Source organism: Amblyomma maculatum, chromosome 8, assembly GCF_055883805.1.
Source record: "Amblyomma maculatum isolate TAMU_Amacu chromosome 8, ASM5588380v1, whole genome shotgun sequence".
Lineage (NCBI taxonomy): Eukaryota > Metazoa > Arthropoda > Arachnida > Ixodida > Ixodidae > Amblyomma > Amblyomma maculatum.
The window spans coordinates 41,353,660-41,368,046 of record NC_139351.1 but is presented as its reverse complement, the minus strand read 5'-3'; positions in this window follow the sequence as shown (position 1 = coordinate 41,368,046).

The window sequence follows — 14,387 nt, the reverse complement described above, 5'->3', positions numbered from 1 at the left end:
GTTTTGGTTTCCATGACAAGAAGATAGTGCAATGAAAGCACTCGTTAACTTACGTGCACAGTGTTTAAGCAAGATTATTTGGATACCCGGTTCATATATGGGTAGATCTAAATCTTCTCTTATTTCGTACAAAGCGAACAATAAAGCGCGCAAAATCCGCGCTCTGGGATTTGATTCTTGGGATGAGGAAATTTATATAATTAGAAGAAAATGGTTGAATGCATAGGCAGATTTTGCACCTGGAAATAATGCATCTGTTAAAAATCTCAATGCTTATTTGAATGTATTGTTACAGGCATTTGAAGGTTGGTTGGTTGGTTTTGTGGGGTTTAACGAAATGTTTGAATGCATAGGCAGGTTTTGCACCTGCAAATATGCATCTGTTAAAAATCTCAATGCTTATTTGAATGTATCGTTACAGGCATTTGAAGGAAATGTTTGAATGCATAAGCAGGTTTTGCACCTGCAAATATGCATCTGTTAAAAATCTCAATGCTTATTTGAATGTATCGTTACAGGCATTTGAAAGAAATGTTTGAATGCATAGGCAGGTTTTGCACCTGCAAATATGCATCTGTTAAAAATCTCAATGCTTATTTGAATGTATCGTTACAGGCATTTGAAGGAAATGTTTGAATGCATAGGCAGGTTTTGCACCTGCAAATATGCATCTGTTAAAAATCTCAATGCTTATTTGAATGTATTGTTACAGGCATTTGAAGGAAATGTTTGAATGCATAGGCAGGTTTTGCACCTGCAAATATGCATCTGTTAAAAATATCAATGCTTATTTTAATGTATTGTTACAGGCATAAAAGCAAACATTAGACCTAAGCACTGCCCATTGATGACACTATTGTTGTGCCATGTAAAGTGATTGAGTCTTGCGCTCATGTGAGACTACAAGTGGTATCTTCGTTTAAGCTGGCTGTACCTATATGAAAAATGTTTGCAGTAACTCAAAGAGATCCGGACCACTTTCATATGCCGCAGCCTCGAACCCACCTCAGAGGCATTTTATGAAGAAACCAATACAACCTAGCATAACAGCCACTTATTATTTCTTGGTACATCGCAACGGATGCCCTAAACCATTTAAAAATATGAATTATTTTCTGAACTTACTTACTTGTCACCAGGCGTCGATCACACCATTAAAGTTCGTGCCCTATTCTTACTTACAAATATGTGCTATTTTTATTCTCTCTTGCCACGAACTTGAAGAGAATGGAGCCACCTTTCCCCTAACATTGCCTGCATCGAAGATACCACGGCATTAAAGATACGATAAAAAAATCTTCTTTTTAGCCCGGCCACTTCTTCTTTTTCTTGATCTCTTTTCCTAATTTCCTTAGTGTTTGAAAGATATGCATTTTTTGTTCGTGCCCCTTAAGTGACTGATTTTGTCCCATGTACTCACCGCCTATGTAACGCCGAAAGGCCTTGAAGGTAAGTAAATAAATAAAAACTGGCTCTGGTCTTGTTGGCAATTCATAGTTAACGCAAAGCGCCAGAAATACCGATAAAAGAGTAGACAGAAACGCTTTTGCACATTAAGTGCAGAACTCTTTTCTTTTTTTGTCGCATAAAGGTTGTCTGCATTTTTTTTTCTGTCTTCCATCCTAAGCTTTCACTTTCAAAGCCAGCTGCGGAAACATTTCGGTGCCTAAAGTCACAACAAAAAGGAACCAGGTGCTTTCGTCTATTGCGGTGAAATTATCGACGTGTCATGTTTTTTACCCTACTTATTTACATCTAAAATGCCTGAGGCCGAACAGAACGTAATAGAACGTAATGTAAAATAACAAATACACACATGCTACTACATCTTGTTGGAGAGTTAGTAGCGGTTCAGGTAGCGATTTGAAGCAGCAAATATGGCGCTGTTTGTCATTTTCTTCTCCCGTTAGCGTGAAAATTTGGGCAAGTTGGTAAGTATTCATGGTAAACGATCGCAAAAAGACAAACACATAAGAGAAGACAAAACGCAAGCGCTCAAAGCTTGTGTCGTTTGTTTCGTGTTGTCTTCTCTTATGCGTTTGTCTTTTCGCGCTCGTTTACCATGATTTCTTTAGCTGAGTGGCATATTTCTTCAGCGTCTTCCCTCATTTGCGATAATGAGAACGCTGACTAGATTTTACAGACTACATGGCATGAAATAAATTTATGTATGTTGTGGCCGCCATTACGGCTCTTCGTCTTTCTCACTGGTGCAAACGCAGCTTCATTTTCATCCTTCTCTCTTGCGTCTCTTACAGTCTGAGTCGCTTCGGGACGTCAAATACCACAAACCAAACCAAACCTTCTCTCTTGCAGATATCCATCGTCATCATATAAAATTTTCCCCATCGGTGCGCGACTCGTGCTTCACGTCTTAATAAACATGGTCCTCCAAGCCCAGCTTTAAAATTTGTGTTACGCAAGTGCGTACAAGTTAATGACTGCAAACCCGCCCAAAAAGAAAATTTACTCGAGTGGTTTTACCAAGAAGGATTGACCAAATAGTCTAGCTTGTTCGAACAAAATATATGCGGTTTTATCACTCCGACCAAGTTCGGTGAGTAAATCCTCTTTTATTCGCAGAATGCATACGGCCAATGCAAGCAAGCCCTCTGTTGCTTAAAACTGCACCGGCGACTTGAGCAATCACTCCTTCTCAGCCGGTCAAAGTGAAGCCAGAAACCTTCACCTTAGGCTCTCCTTACAAGACGAATATTAGAATGTAGTCACTTTCCTGGAAATTTTAGGAAGGGCATTTGCCGTGACATGCATTGCGGCTGATAAAGTCGGGATAGTAGGTCTGAAAGCCCGGAACAATGTCTCTCCTTAATTTCCGAAGCCTAAACGAAAGCACTACTGTGGGCCAAGTCATGTTTCCTTTATTTGAAGAACTCTTGTTTGTGGAAACTAATTGAGTCGATGTGAATCTCAATTATGGTAAATGTCTCACATCGCGCCGTAATATGATCATTCTCAAACCTGTGACCTTTCTTTATTTCAGAGTAATGGGTGTCATAATAATTTCTAAATCTTGCCCTCTCTCTTTCTCGGCAGCAGGACCCAGTTTCATGATATAAAAATCTTTCAGCAAGCAGAAGGTGCTGCTTTGAAAACGTTCACACGATAGGAAGCTGCAAACCTAACTTCCTGAGAAAAACATTGCTTGAAAGTTACCTAAGGGAGAATGAGGAGGAGTATCAATCAAACCAGCGGGCAGGGTGCGTAGAGAACGCAAGCGAAAATTGGGCAAAATACAAAACCATTGACTTTTTGGGGGTGTGACAAATTCATTTTTTTCGACTGCGACCAGAAACGATTTCCTTTTTCTATCAAGGAAACAGGATGAAAAACTGATATCTTGGGAGAAGTAAGCTCTGAATCGACTTTCTTGAAATGGCAAACGTTTGGCTCTTAAACGCTTATGTTCACATAGATTTTACAAGGGACTCAAAATCAGAATCGGAATCACACATATATTACTAATATTTTAATCTGTGACAAAATTGATATCTTAGTCTATGTTTACGCAGACAGCAAGATACCCCTATGACGACCTCCGGCGCTGCATGGTTATACACAAATAGAATACACACACAAGAGAATTAAACCAAGACGTTAACACACATGATGCGCTTGCTACCATCTGCCTGTTGTTGTGGTACGAAGAAGAACATGAAGAAGATTACAATATGAAGAAGAAGTAAACACAAGATTCAGAAAAAATGCGAAGAAATTCATAATGAAAAAATTTAATGAAAATAAAACGAAAATAATGACAAATTAGGTCTAACTTCTTCTCACGTTGTCCAAACGACTTGTCACATTGTCCAAACGGAGAAGTATCACCTCCTTGCTGTTGAGCACCACCGACGGAATACTCACGTATTCCCCTTCTTCCGCCGAAATTGTCTTTAATGCTTCAATAATCTCTCTTTTAAAACTGTCTTTTGCGCCTGCCAGCACATTGGTTTCGGTGCATCTTGGTAAGCAATGGGTGCCCTTCAAGTCCGGTTGATCGTTATCCGTTCTACACCGAGAGCTATGGGTCGCCAGGTTTCCTGGAGCAGACAATGCGGCACAGGAATTTCTGTGCTGCCTTAGCCTTTCATTGATGCATCGGCCAGTTTGCCCCACGTAAGCCTTCCCACATGTCAGGGGGATCTTGTACACAACACCCGTGCGGCAATTGACAAAGCTTTCCCTGTACAGTACTCAGCATCCTTCCTTAGTCTCTCTCGTTTCATTCACCTTCCTGCACATACTTTTTAACTTGTTCGGTGCGAACAGCATGACCCTAATTTCGAACCGGCTGGCTATCTTCTTAAGACTGTGTGATATGCCATGTACGTATGTACGTAGGGCAGGACAACAACCTGTCTTCTCCTTTCACTCTTTTTACGTTCTCTTGTTCAGGGTCGCGTATCCTTCAAACAACTTTCATCCGCCGATATCAGCATGCTCCTCGGGTATCCGCTTCGTTTAAACCTCTCAATCTGTATTTTGACACTATCGCCCATCAAGTGCGGGCAGGATTTGATCAGCGCCTGCCGTAAACATCAGACAGCCAGCCCCCGCTTAATCAACTTAGTATGACAGGAGTCGTATGGAAGATACTTTAGCATTCTTTTTGCATGTCGGTTTTCTTGTTTTTTATTTGTTTCTTTCTTTGTATTTGTTTCTGATCAGCACGTTTGGATTCATTATTTCAAGGAAACATTCTGTATTTAACCGCCATTTCAAGACACAGAAAGGAAAATCAGGGTTAAGAGTCAGGCAATAAGATCATTAGCAGGCTTTTCTAATGCTTGGGCTGAAACAACAAAAAAGACTGCAATTCTTTGAAAATAACGTTTAGGCGATAAACGTTTCCACTATAGAAACAGTAGCCAAAGTGACAATAATTTAAGCGCCAGGGCATGTTGTCATGTGTGCTGGACGCACCATAAAAAAGTATCACACAATTCGCTTCTTCACCACCTTCAGAGACGAGTTCGCGATTTTTAATACCTGTCCTATGCTAGTTTTCGTATGATTCCCCATTCGGCAACCATTGTATGTGCGCTAAATTAATTTTTATAGGTCAAGAAGAGTCCATTACGTCCTATACGCCACGAGAACTTCTAGGCATATTTATGTTCAAATTTTCATCGCGAAGGAGCCATATTTTGAAGCCGATCGCCCGACTTAGCTATTTCCTAGGACGCAGTTCAACGTCTGCGTCGCTACATTATGACCAATATGAATCAAAGTTGTTCTACGTTAGCACATTGAAAAGGGAGCAGTGCAGTTGGAAGTGATGCTTTACCTCACAAATGTGCTTGCAGATACTGTAGAACCACCTTCCAAAGAAGAGTTTAAGAGAGTGGGTCAAATGGGATTTCAGCGTGTTGTACTTTCCCTCCACAAGATTAAATAAGCGGCGGGACTAATAATTTGCCCGGTTCTGGTAATCATTGGAAAGCGAGGGACAGACAAGCGATGGCTAAGCAGCCGAAACAATACTCGGCGTTCCTAATGGCACTGAAAAACTTAATAAAAACTTGGTTGGGTGCTCTTAACGCAGCATATTATTCTTAAATTATCCAAGCGGGTTACGTTTTTTGTGCATTTTTCTCCAATTGAAGAGCGCAAGAAACGCGGATGGAGAATTAAGAGCAGAAATTGAATAACATTTGCGGCTAAGATGGCTATATAGAGAGCGCCGGTCTGCAGGATTGCATTACGCCTGAATCTCTCCGAACTCGCGGAGGGATAATGTCTCTATGAAAAAGAGGATTCGGGGGCTTTCCAGAGCGTTCTATTTAAAAGCCCATTTCTGTGCCCCGGCAGTAGGGTGGAAATATAATCCGGTCAGTATTATGCATCCGCGCTTTGCGAAAGAAACGTGCGCGCTACACGGTATTCTTGAGTGAAACGGAAGAAAAAAAGATGCAAACCGGGAAACAAATAAAACATTAGAAACGATCCAATCGGCAAGGCTTAACTTTCAAAACATAATGAGGATTTCTTGCTGGCGCCTTGCAACACTTATGCGCTGATTCCGAATTCTTTTGCTTCGACGAGTGAATTAGAGTTCAGGATGAAATGAAGCCGACGCAGTCCTCTTCGAACGCTTCTCATTCGGGAGCTTTAGCAGCCTTAGAGGTTCCCGCTTCGCTGATGAAATGTTTCCTTTGGAAAGTTATTGCTAGACAAGTCCATCATTGATAATAAAGCTGCACTGAGGAGTCGGCACAGACTATCCTTTTGCAAACAGCTCCATCACAAGCGAAATCGAAAAGGCTTAGCAAATTGTATAAGGTAACGTGAACTTTTATCATTCAGCACGCGAAAATCATAACAACCTCCCATACTACGTACACTGTAGACGAGGGCTTCCAATGTGGACCACGAACGGCACTGTGTTTCCTGAGGTAGGCAACTTTCGAAAAACGTGATTGTCTGCATGATTCTTTATAAACGTTTGTTTATGTTTGTTTTGTTACCTTTTCACCCACCGTGCTTTGACCGGTACAAGTTCCGCAGTATTGAATGCATAAAACAGACACGCATGTAACAAAAGCATGAATATAAGAATATTGTAGGAATTTATTCCGCACTAAGGTATTGTTATGTGTGTTTAACGGCTACGACATAAACCGCTGCCTAATCAAGCACAGATGTATTATCCGTCTTCGGATATTAAGACAGCCCCACATATATCAAAGCGATTCAGGCGCCGAATATCACAGTCCTTAAAAGCCACATTATGATACCTACTAGCCAGTCCTAATAATAATAGGAATGTGCGAATTGTTGTGGTATAGAGATGACACAATGGAGATGCCGCAGGGCATACAAAATTTTAACACAAGATTGAACTCTACTTGATAGTGAATAGTAAGAAATAAGGATTTGTTATATAATAGTTAAGACCTTAACTTTGTACGTGTAAGAGATGATGTTTGCAATAATGACGTCAGCGAACATCACACATTAGTGGACAAGAACAAAGGAGTATATGAGAACAGTGGTTTCCGATATTCGGCTTCGAAGCAAAGGCGACTTATAATCGTTGAGCTCTGAGAGCGATCCGAACGCGGCAATGCATGCATGAGCATTACAAAAGCCGTGGTTTGAAAACACCATGTATCAGTACCTAAATCATGTTCACGCTTTGAAATAAGCTAGGAGAGTCAAGCTTTGTTCAGGCCTGAGGGGAGGAGCTTGCCACCTGGCGAGCGATAGAATTGGCCGCCTCGTTGCCAAGGCGCCTCGCTTGAGGAGTGAGCCAGATTAATTCGGTAGAACGGAAAGGGCAGAGTAATATTGAAACATACTGATTGCAGATGAAGATATTTAAAAAGTGAGAACGCGCCAGAAACTGAACGCAAGGAGTATGCTGTGCGGTGTCAGAGAATTTCAAACAAGTAGTGCGGCGTTTTAAATACATCAGAAGCTATTCCTTTACATTTCTTTCGTTTTCGATGTATCCCTTCTTCACCGCAGCGAGGAAACCACTATTTCGACGAATTCATGCAAGTATGGCAAGCAGCAAAAGAGATTTTCTCAGTGGTTCAAACGTTTTAGCAAGATTCCTGCAACAGAAGAAATGTAATTGAGCTCCAAAAAAAAAGGGTTTATATAAGAGTACGTGTTCATGGGCGAGTCCTGCTTCGTCCCGTCGTCTTCACTGTGTTGTCCGATGTTATTTGAGCAATGAAATATCAATAAGGATTTTTATATTGGGTGAGGGTGGGTTCTACCTACGATCCTGGAATTTCCGCACTACGCAGTGGCCAGAGGACTCGTTGGTTATTTCTTTCAAAATTATGGTGAGGCTTCGAAACTTCCTTAGGGAATACGAATGAGAACCGGACAGGGCTTGAGAGAGAGCCTAAGTTTTCAAACCGGTGTTTCGACAAGGGGATGAATGCTCGTCTGGACAGCGCTATCACTGGCAGAGTTTAAACAGTACAACGGGCTTCCTAGAGAAGATTAGCGACCATAGGCTGGTTCAGTGCTCTAATGATGCCTCGAAGTAACAGAATAAAAGAAAGGAAAAGAATGCGCGACTGCCTTCATGCAAATATGCAGAAAACGCATCACATATTTTCTAGGTTTTGCAGACACCTTTGGAATGTGGTCCGCTAACAAGAATTGACGCCTATTGCACGATAAGCTCAAATAAATTGAAGCTACTTGTATCCCACAATTCATAATCACAGTAGGATCGAATGACCCGCGGTTCACAATTCATGTTAAGTAAACCCTAAACATTAAAAAGAGGAACTATACGAAAGCCAGTTGAACCAATTGACCACTTGACTGGGAGAGTTATCATAAAATTTCGAATTAAAACCTTTCTACACCTTCAATCCTGGAAGCCAAGGAAATTTATGTTAGCTAAACTCATCTCAACATGATTAAATCCAACCCTAAAAAATTCTGGCGCTAAGTTAATCCCAAATGTGACCGGACTGCGTCTATCCTAACGGACGAGCATGGTAGTGGCTTTTCCTCTCTACTTATTGTTGAAGCATTTAGTGAACTCTTTCGCCAAGTATTCACAGACAAGATCCCACTTACCAGTTCCCATGTACCCCCTTCTTCGTGTGCACAGTTTAACTTCCCCTATATTGTAATATCTGCAAACGGCGTAGCGAATGCGATTTACAGACTTCCGCGTTTCACCAGTCCTGGCTCTGATGGCATCACCTCCAGATATCTAAAGCTAGCGGGTCATGAACCATCATTTCTTTTGTGGCTGCAATTTCGGCAGTCACTTGACTCAGGATGCGCCTTGAATGACTGGAAGATCGCTCATTTCCTTCCTATACATAAGGCGAGAGCACGTTCTGATACTACTAACTAGAGACCCATTTACATGATATCAATATGCTCGAAACTGTTTAACACATCTTGTTTTCTCACATATTAACCATTTAAAACTAAATAATCGGCTTCTAGAAAACCTGTATGGCTCTCGGTATAAACTATCATGACAAACGCAGTTATTTGCACTAGTTACTAACCTGCATCACGTGCTATATATGGCCACTGACACAGACGCAAGCTTGGTCCATTTTTCCAAAGCATTTGATCATGTTCCACTCAACCATTTACTCTTAAAAACTAAAGGTCTACAGCTTTACTATAAATCACCAGATGGATCATTGAATTCTTGACTAATCGGTTCCAGTCAGTTAAGATAAACGATTGCATCCCTTGCCCTACACGCGTAAAGCTGGGATTCCCACAAGGGACAATTGTAGGGCCTTTGCTCTTTTTAATTTATATAAATTACACAGCAGGTAACATCAACTCATCAATTCACCTTTTTGCAGATGACAGCGTAAACTTCCAAACAATATGTAACACGGAAGAGGCACACACGCTACAGTCCGACCTAAACAAAGTAACTGAATGTTGCCTTGCTTGGCATTTGGAAGGTAATGAAGAAAAAACTAAACATATAATTAACTCGCCTGTTCCAGGACTGTTACGTTGCGCTCAAACAATAAACGATGCAAGTGTTGAATCTGTTTCTTCTACAAAATATCTGGCTGTCCATTTGCATTTTAATCGCTCTTGGAATGCTCACATGGACCACATTACCGGCAAAATTGTTAGAAAACTTGGCATGCTAAGGCGCCGTTTACACCTCGGAAATTCTAACACAAGACATCACGCTTACACTACATTGATAAGATCAATTTTAGAATATGATTCCGTCATATACCCTCCTCTACAGGACTCCGTTTCCTATCTGTTTGAATCCATCCAGAACAAAGCAGCAAGATTCATTACATCATCCTACTCAAGATTTCAGAGCATATAATCAATTAAAGAAGTTTTCAACCTACGGCCGCTCGTTTTCAGAACGCGTTTTGCGCAATAATCATTTTTACAACTTATACTACAGCTGTTCGGAATTTGCTGGCTCCATTCTTCTTCCTGCTCCTCACGTCTCATCCTGGACACACTGAGCCCTAACTTCAGACGTTATTAATAATAAACATATTTATATACATTGCCTTGATATCATTGTGTCAAAGAAGAAGAAAATTCGTTTTGGACAGATTAATAAAAAGAATGTTTATATATATATATATATATATATATATATATATATATATATTTTTTTTTAATTTTTTCCTGCTTCAAAGTATTCTAGCTTGCGCATAACTCTGCTTTTACCGATTAGTACAGTCCTATCATAGAAAGGAGGACGCACTTTGCACCTATTAGAATCCACTCTAAGCAAACTATCTCGCTAATGTTTTATCTTTACATTATGTTTGTGTTCTTGGAAGGCTATCACGGTATTCGGGTAAGGCTAAATGTTGACTTGGGTTTCTCGACGGAATGGCAGAGTGACGGGGGATCCTGTACACAACGCCGACGCCTTCCGATTGCACTGAACGCATCGTTAAAACATTTTTTTATTATTATTCAAATCGACGGAGAATTTGTTTGGTGCGTTCGCGTCACCCTGGGAGCCCTGGACATGAAACAAGACGCTCAGGCGCATTCGTATTGCTTGTTTACAAAAGGGCTTTAATGTATGGGGTGTAGCTACGTGTGTAATCTGAAAATTTATGACTGTGTACACATAGTTATGCCTAAGATAAGTGAACCATATTATAGGGAGAATACAGTTTAAGATATTAGCAAGGCATCGTTAGTAACAACAACCTGGCCACAGCCACTAGAAAGAAAATGACTCACCCATGTCCAGGCAATTTATTTCCCTGTCTTTTTAGAGGTTAACCCATTTTTGTTCTTCTAGTTTTCTAATCTCACCCGCCCACAATAATTTCCGTCGTCTCCTGCTACGTTGCTTTATCCGAAAGCAGTTTGTCGACCTTAGCAATCATTGGCAAGCCTAAAGTTCTATTTCATGACTAACCTGTCAATCTATTAGGACGTGAATAGCCTGTGTTCATTTCCTTACCATTTGGCACACTTCCCTTCACCGTCGAGGCGTCAAACGTTATCCGTTACCTACCTCTGTTAGTTGCCAGAAATTTAAATTCAACTAGGTAAGCACTGGTAAGATACAGCAGTTCAATTGCACAGATTCCTTTAATGATATTGGTATTCTGTCATCCATGAGATGATGGCACTTACCAAACGTGCTCCTATTCTTGTAGTAAGTTTCATTTCGGGATGCGGATCTGGGTTATTACCTGTCTTAAGCAGAGTTATTCCCTTACATTGTCCATCTTCTCGCTAGTTACCCAATCTGCTGATGCCTAAAAAGGCTCTGCGACATTGATTTATTTACCTGAATAATAATTTTTTTACCAATCTTTCTGCTTTTCCTGTCTTAGTGATTTATTACCTTTTGCATATTGTTATCAAAGCTACTTAGCAAGGCTATTTATTAATAACATTTCGCATTACTGAGTTATGCGAGTTATGCGAACTGTTCCCAATCCAACACACTGAATACTTTTTTTTTTAGCAAGCTGTGATTAGTACTGGAGAGATCTTATCTGATTACATTAAAGTCTTCCTTATTGGAATTAAATGCATCTATGAACGCCAGGATCTGCAAGCGAGACGCAGTCGGATGTTAGCGCTAACGCGCCATGATATTGAAAGCGGAGGATTAGGGACTGTCTTATTATCCGAAGACGGATAAGCACCTAGACAGGAAAAGCAGAAAGATTGGCGAAAAAATTAGTATTCAGGTAAATAAATTAATGTCACAGAGCCTTGTTAGGCATCAGCAGGTTGGGTAACCAGCGAGAAGCTGGAAAATGTAAGGGAATACGTCTGCTGAAGACAGGTGATAACCCAGATCCGCATCCCGAAATGTAACTTACTACAAGAATACGTGCACGTTCGGTAAGTGCCATCATCTCATGGATGACAGAATACCAATATCATTAAAAGAATCTGTGCCATTGAACTGCTGTATCTTACCAGTGCTTACCTAGTTGAATTTAAATTTCTGGCAACTAACAGAGGTAGGTAACGGATAACGTTTGACGCCTCGACGGTGAAGGGAAGTGTGCCAAATGGTAAGGAAATGAACACATGCTATTCACGTCCTAGTAGATGGGCAGGTTAGTCATGTAATAGAACTTAAAGCTAGTCAATGATTGCTAAGGTTGACAAACTGCTTTCGGATAAAGCAACGTAGCTGGAGACGGCGGAAATTATTGTGGGCGCGCGAGGTGACATTAGAAAACTAGAAGAACAAAAATGGGTTAACCTCTAAAAAGACAGGGAAATAAATTGCGTGGACATGGGTGAGTCATTTTCTTTCTAGTGGCTGTGGCCAGCTTGTTGTTAATAACGATGCCTTGCTAATATCTTAAACTTTATTCTCCCTATAATATGGGTCAATTATCTTAGGCATAACTATGTGTACACAGTCATAAATTTTCAAATTACACACGTAGCTACACCCCATACAGTAAAGCCCTTTTTGAAACAAGCAATACGAATGCGCTTGAGCGTCTTGTTTTATGTCCAGGGCTCCCAGGGTGACGCGAACGCACCAATGAAATTCTACGTCGATTTGAATAATAAAAGAAATGTTTAAGGATGCGTTAAGCGCAGACGGAAGGCGTCGGAGTTGTGTACAGGATCCCCCGTCACTCGGCCATTCCGTCGAGAAACCCCCGTCACCAGTTAACCTTGCCCGAATACCGTGATAGCCTTTCAGAACACAAACGTAAGGTAATGATAAAACTTTAGCGAGATAGTTCGCTCAGAGTGGATTCTAATAAGTGCAAAGTGTGTCCTCCTTTCTATGATAAGACTGTACTAATCGGTAAAAGCAGGGGTATGCGCAAGCTACAATACTTTCAAGCAGGAAAAAAAGGAAAAAAATAAATAAATAAATATATATATATATATATATATATATATATATATATAAACATTCTTTTTATTAATGTGTCCAAAACGAATTTTTTCTGCTTTGACACAATGATATCAAGGCAATGTATATAATTATGTTCATTATTAATTATAACGTTGTCTGACGTTAGGGCTCAGTGTGTCCAGGACGAGACGTGAGGAACAGGAAGAAGAATGGAGCCAGCAAATTCCGAAAAATTGTAGTATAAGTTGTAAAAAATGATAATTGCGCAAAACGCCTTCTGAAAACGAGCGGCGGTAGGTTGAAAACTTCTTTAATTTATTATTTGCTCTGAAATCTTGAGTTGGATGATATAATGAGTCTTGCTGCTTTGTTCTGGATGGATTCAAACAGATAAGAAACGAAGTCCTGGGGAGGAGGGCATATGACGGAATCATATTCTAACATTGACCTTACCAATGTAGTGTAAGCGTGATGTCTTGTGTTAGAATTTCCGAGGTGTAAACGGCGCCTTAGCATGCCAAGTTTTCTAAAAGCTTTGCCGGTAATGTGGTTCATGTGAGAATTCCAAGAGCGATTAAAATGAAAATGAATAGCCAGATATTTTGTAGAAGAAACAGATTCAACACTTGCATCGTTTATTGTGTAAGCGCTACGTAACAGTCCTGGAACAGGCGAGCTAATTATATGTTTAGTTTTTTCTTCATTACCTTCCAAATGACAAGCAAGGCCACATTCAGTTTGTTTAGGTCGGACTATAGCGTGTGTGCATCTTCCGTCTTACATATTATTTGAACGTTTACGCTGTCATCTGCACAAAGGCGAATTGATGAGTTGATGCTACCTGCTGTGTAATTTATATAAATTAAAAAGTGCAAAGGCCCTACAATTGTCCCTTGTGGGAATCCTGACTTTACGCGTGTAGGGTGAGGGATGCAATCGTTTATCTTAACTGACTGGAACCGATTAGTCAAGAATTCAATGATCCATCTGGTGATTTATAGTAAAGCTGTAGACCTTTAGTTTTTAAGAGTAAATGGTTGAGTGGAACATGATCAAATGCTTTGGAAAAATCGACCAAGGTTGCGTCTGTGTCAATGGTATATATAGCGCGTGATGCAGGTTAGTAACTAAGGCAAATAACTGCCTTTGTCATGATAGTTTATACCGGGAGCCATACAGGTTTTCTAGAAGCCGATTATTTAGGTTTAAATGGTTAATATGTGAGAAAACAAGATGTGTTAAATAGTTTCAAGCATATTGATGTCATGTAAATGGGTCTCTAGTTAGTAGGATCCGAACGTGCTCTCTCCTTATGTATAGGAATGATATGAGCGATCTTCCAGTCATTCAAGATGCATTCTGCGTCAAGTGCCTGCTGAAATTGCAGCCACAAAAGAAATGATGGTTCATGACCCGCTAGCTTTAGATATTTAGAGGTGATGCCATCAGAGCCAGGACTGGTGGAACGCGGAAGTCTGTAAATCGCATTCGCTACGACGTTTGCAGATATTACGATATGGGGGAAGTTAAACTGTGCACATAAGTGGCATCTTGTCTGTGAATA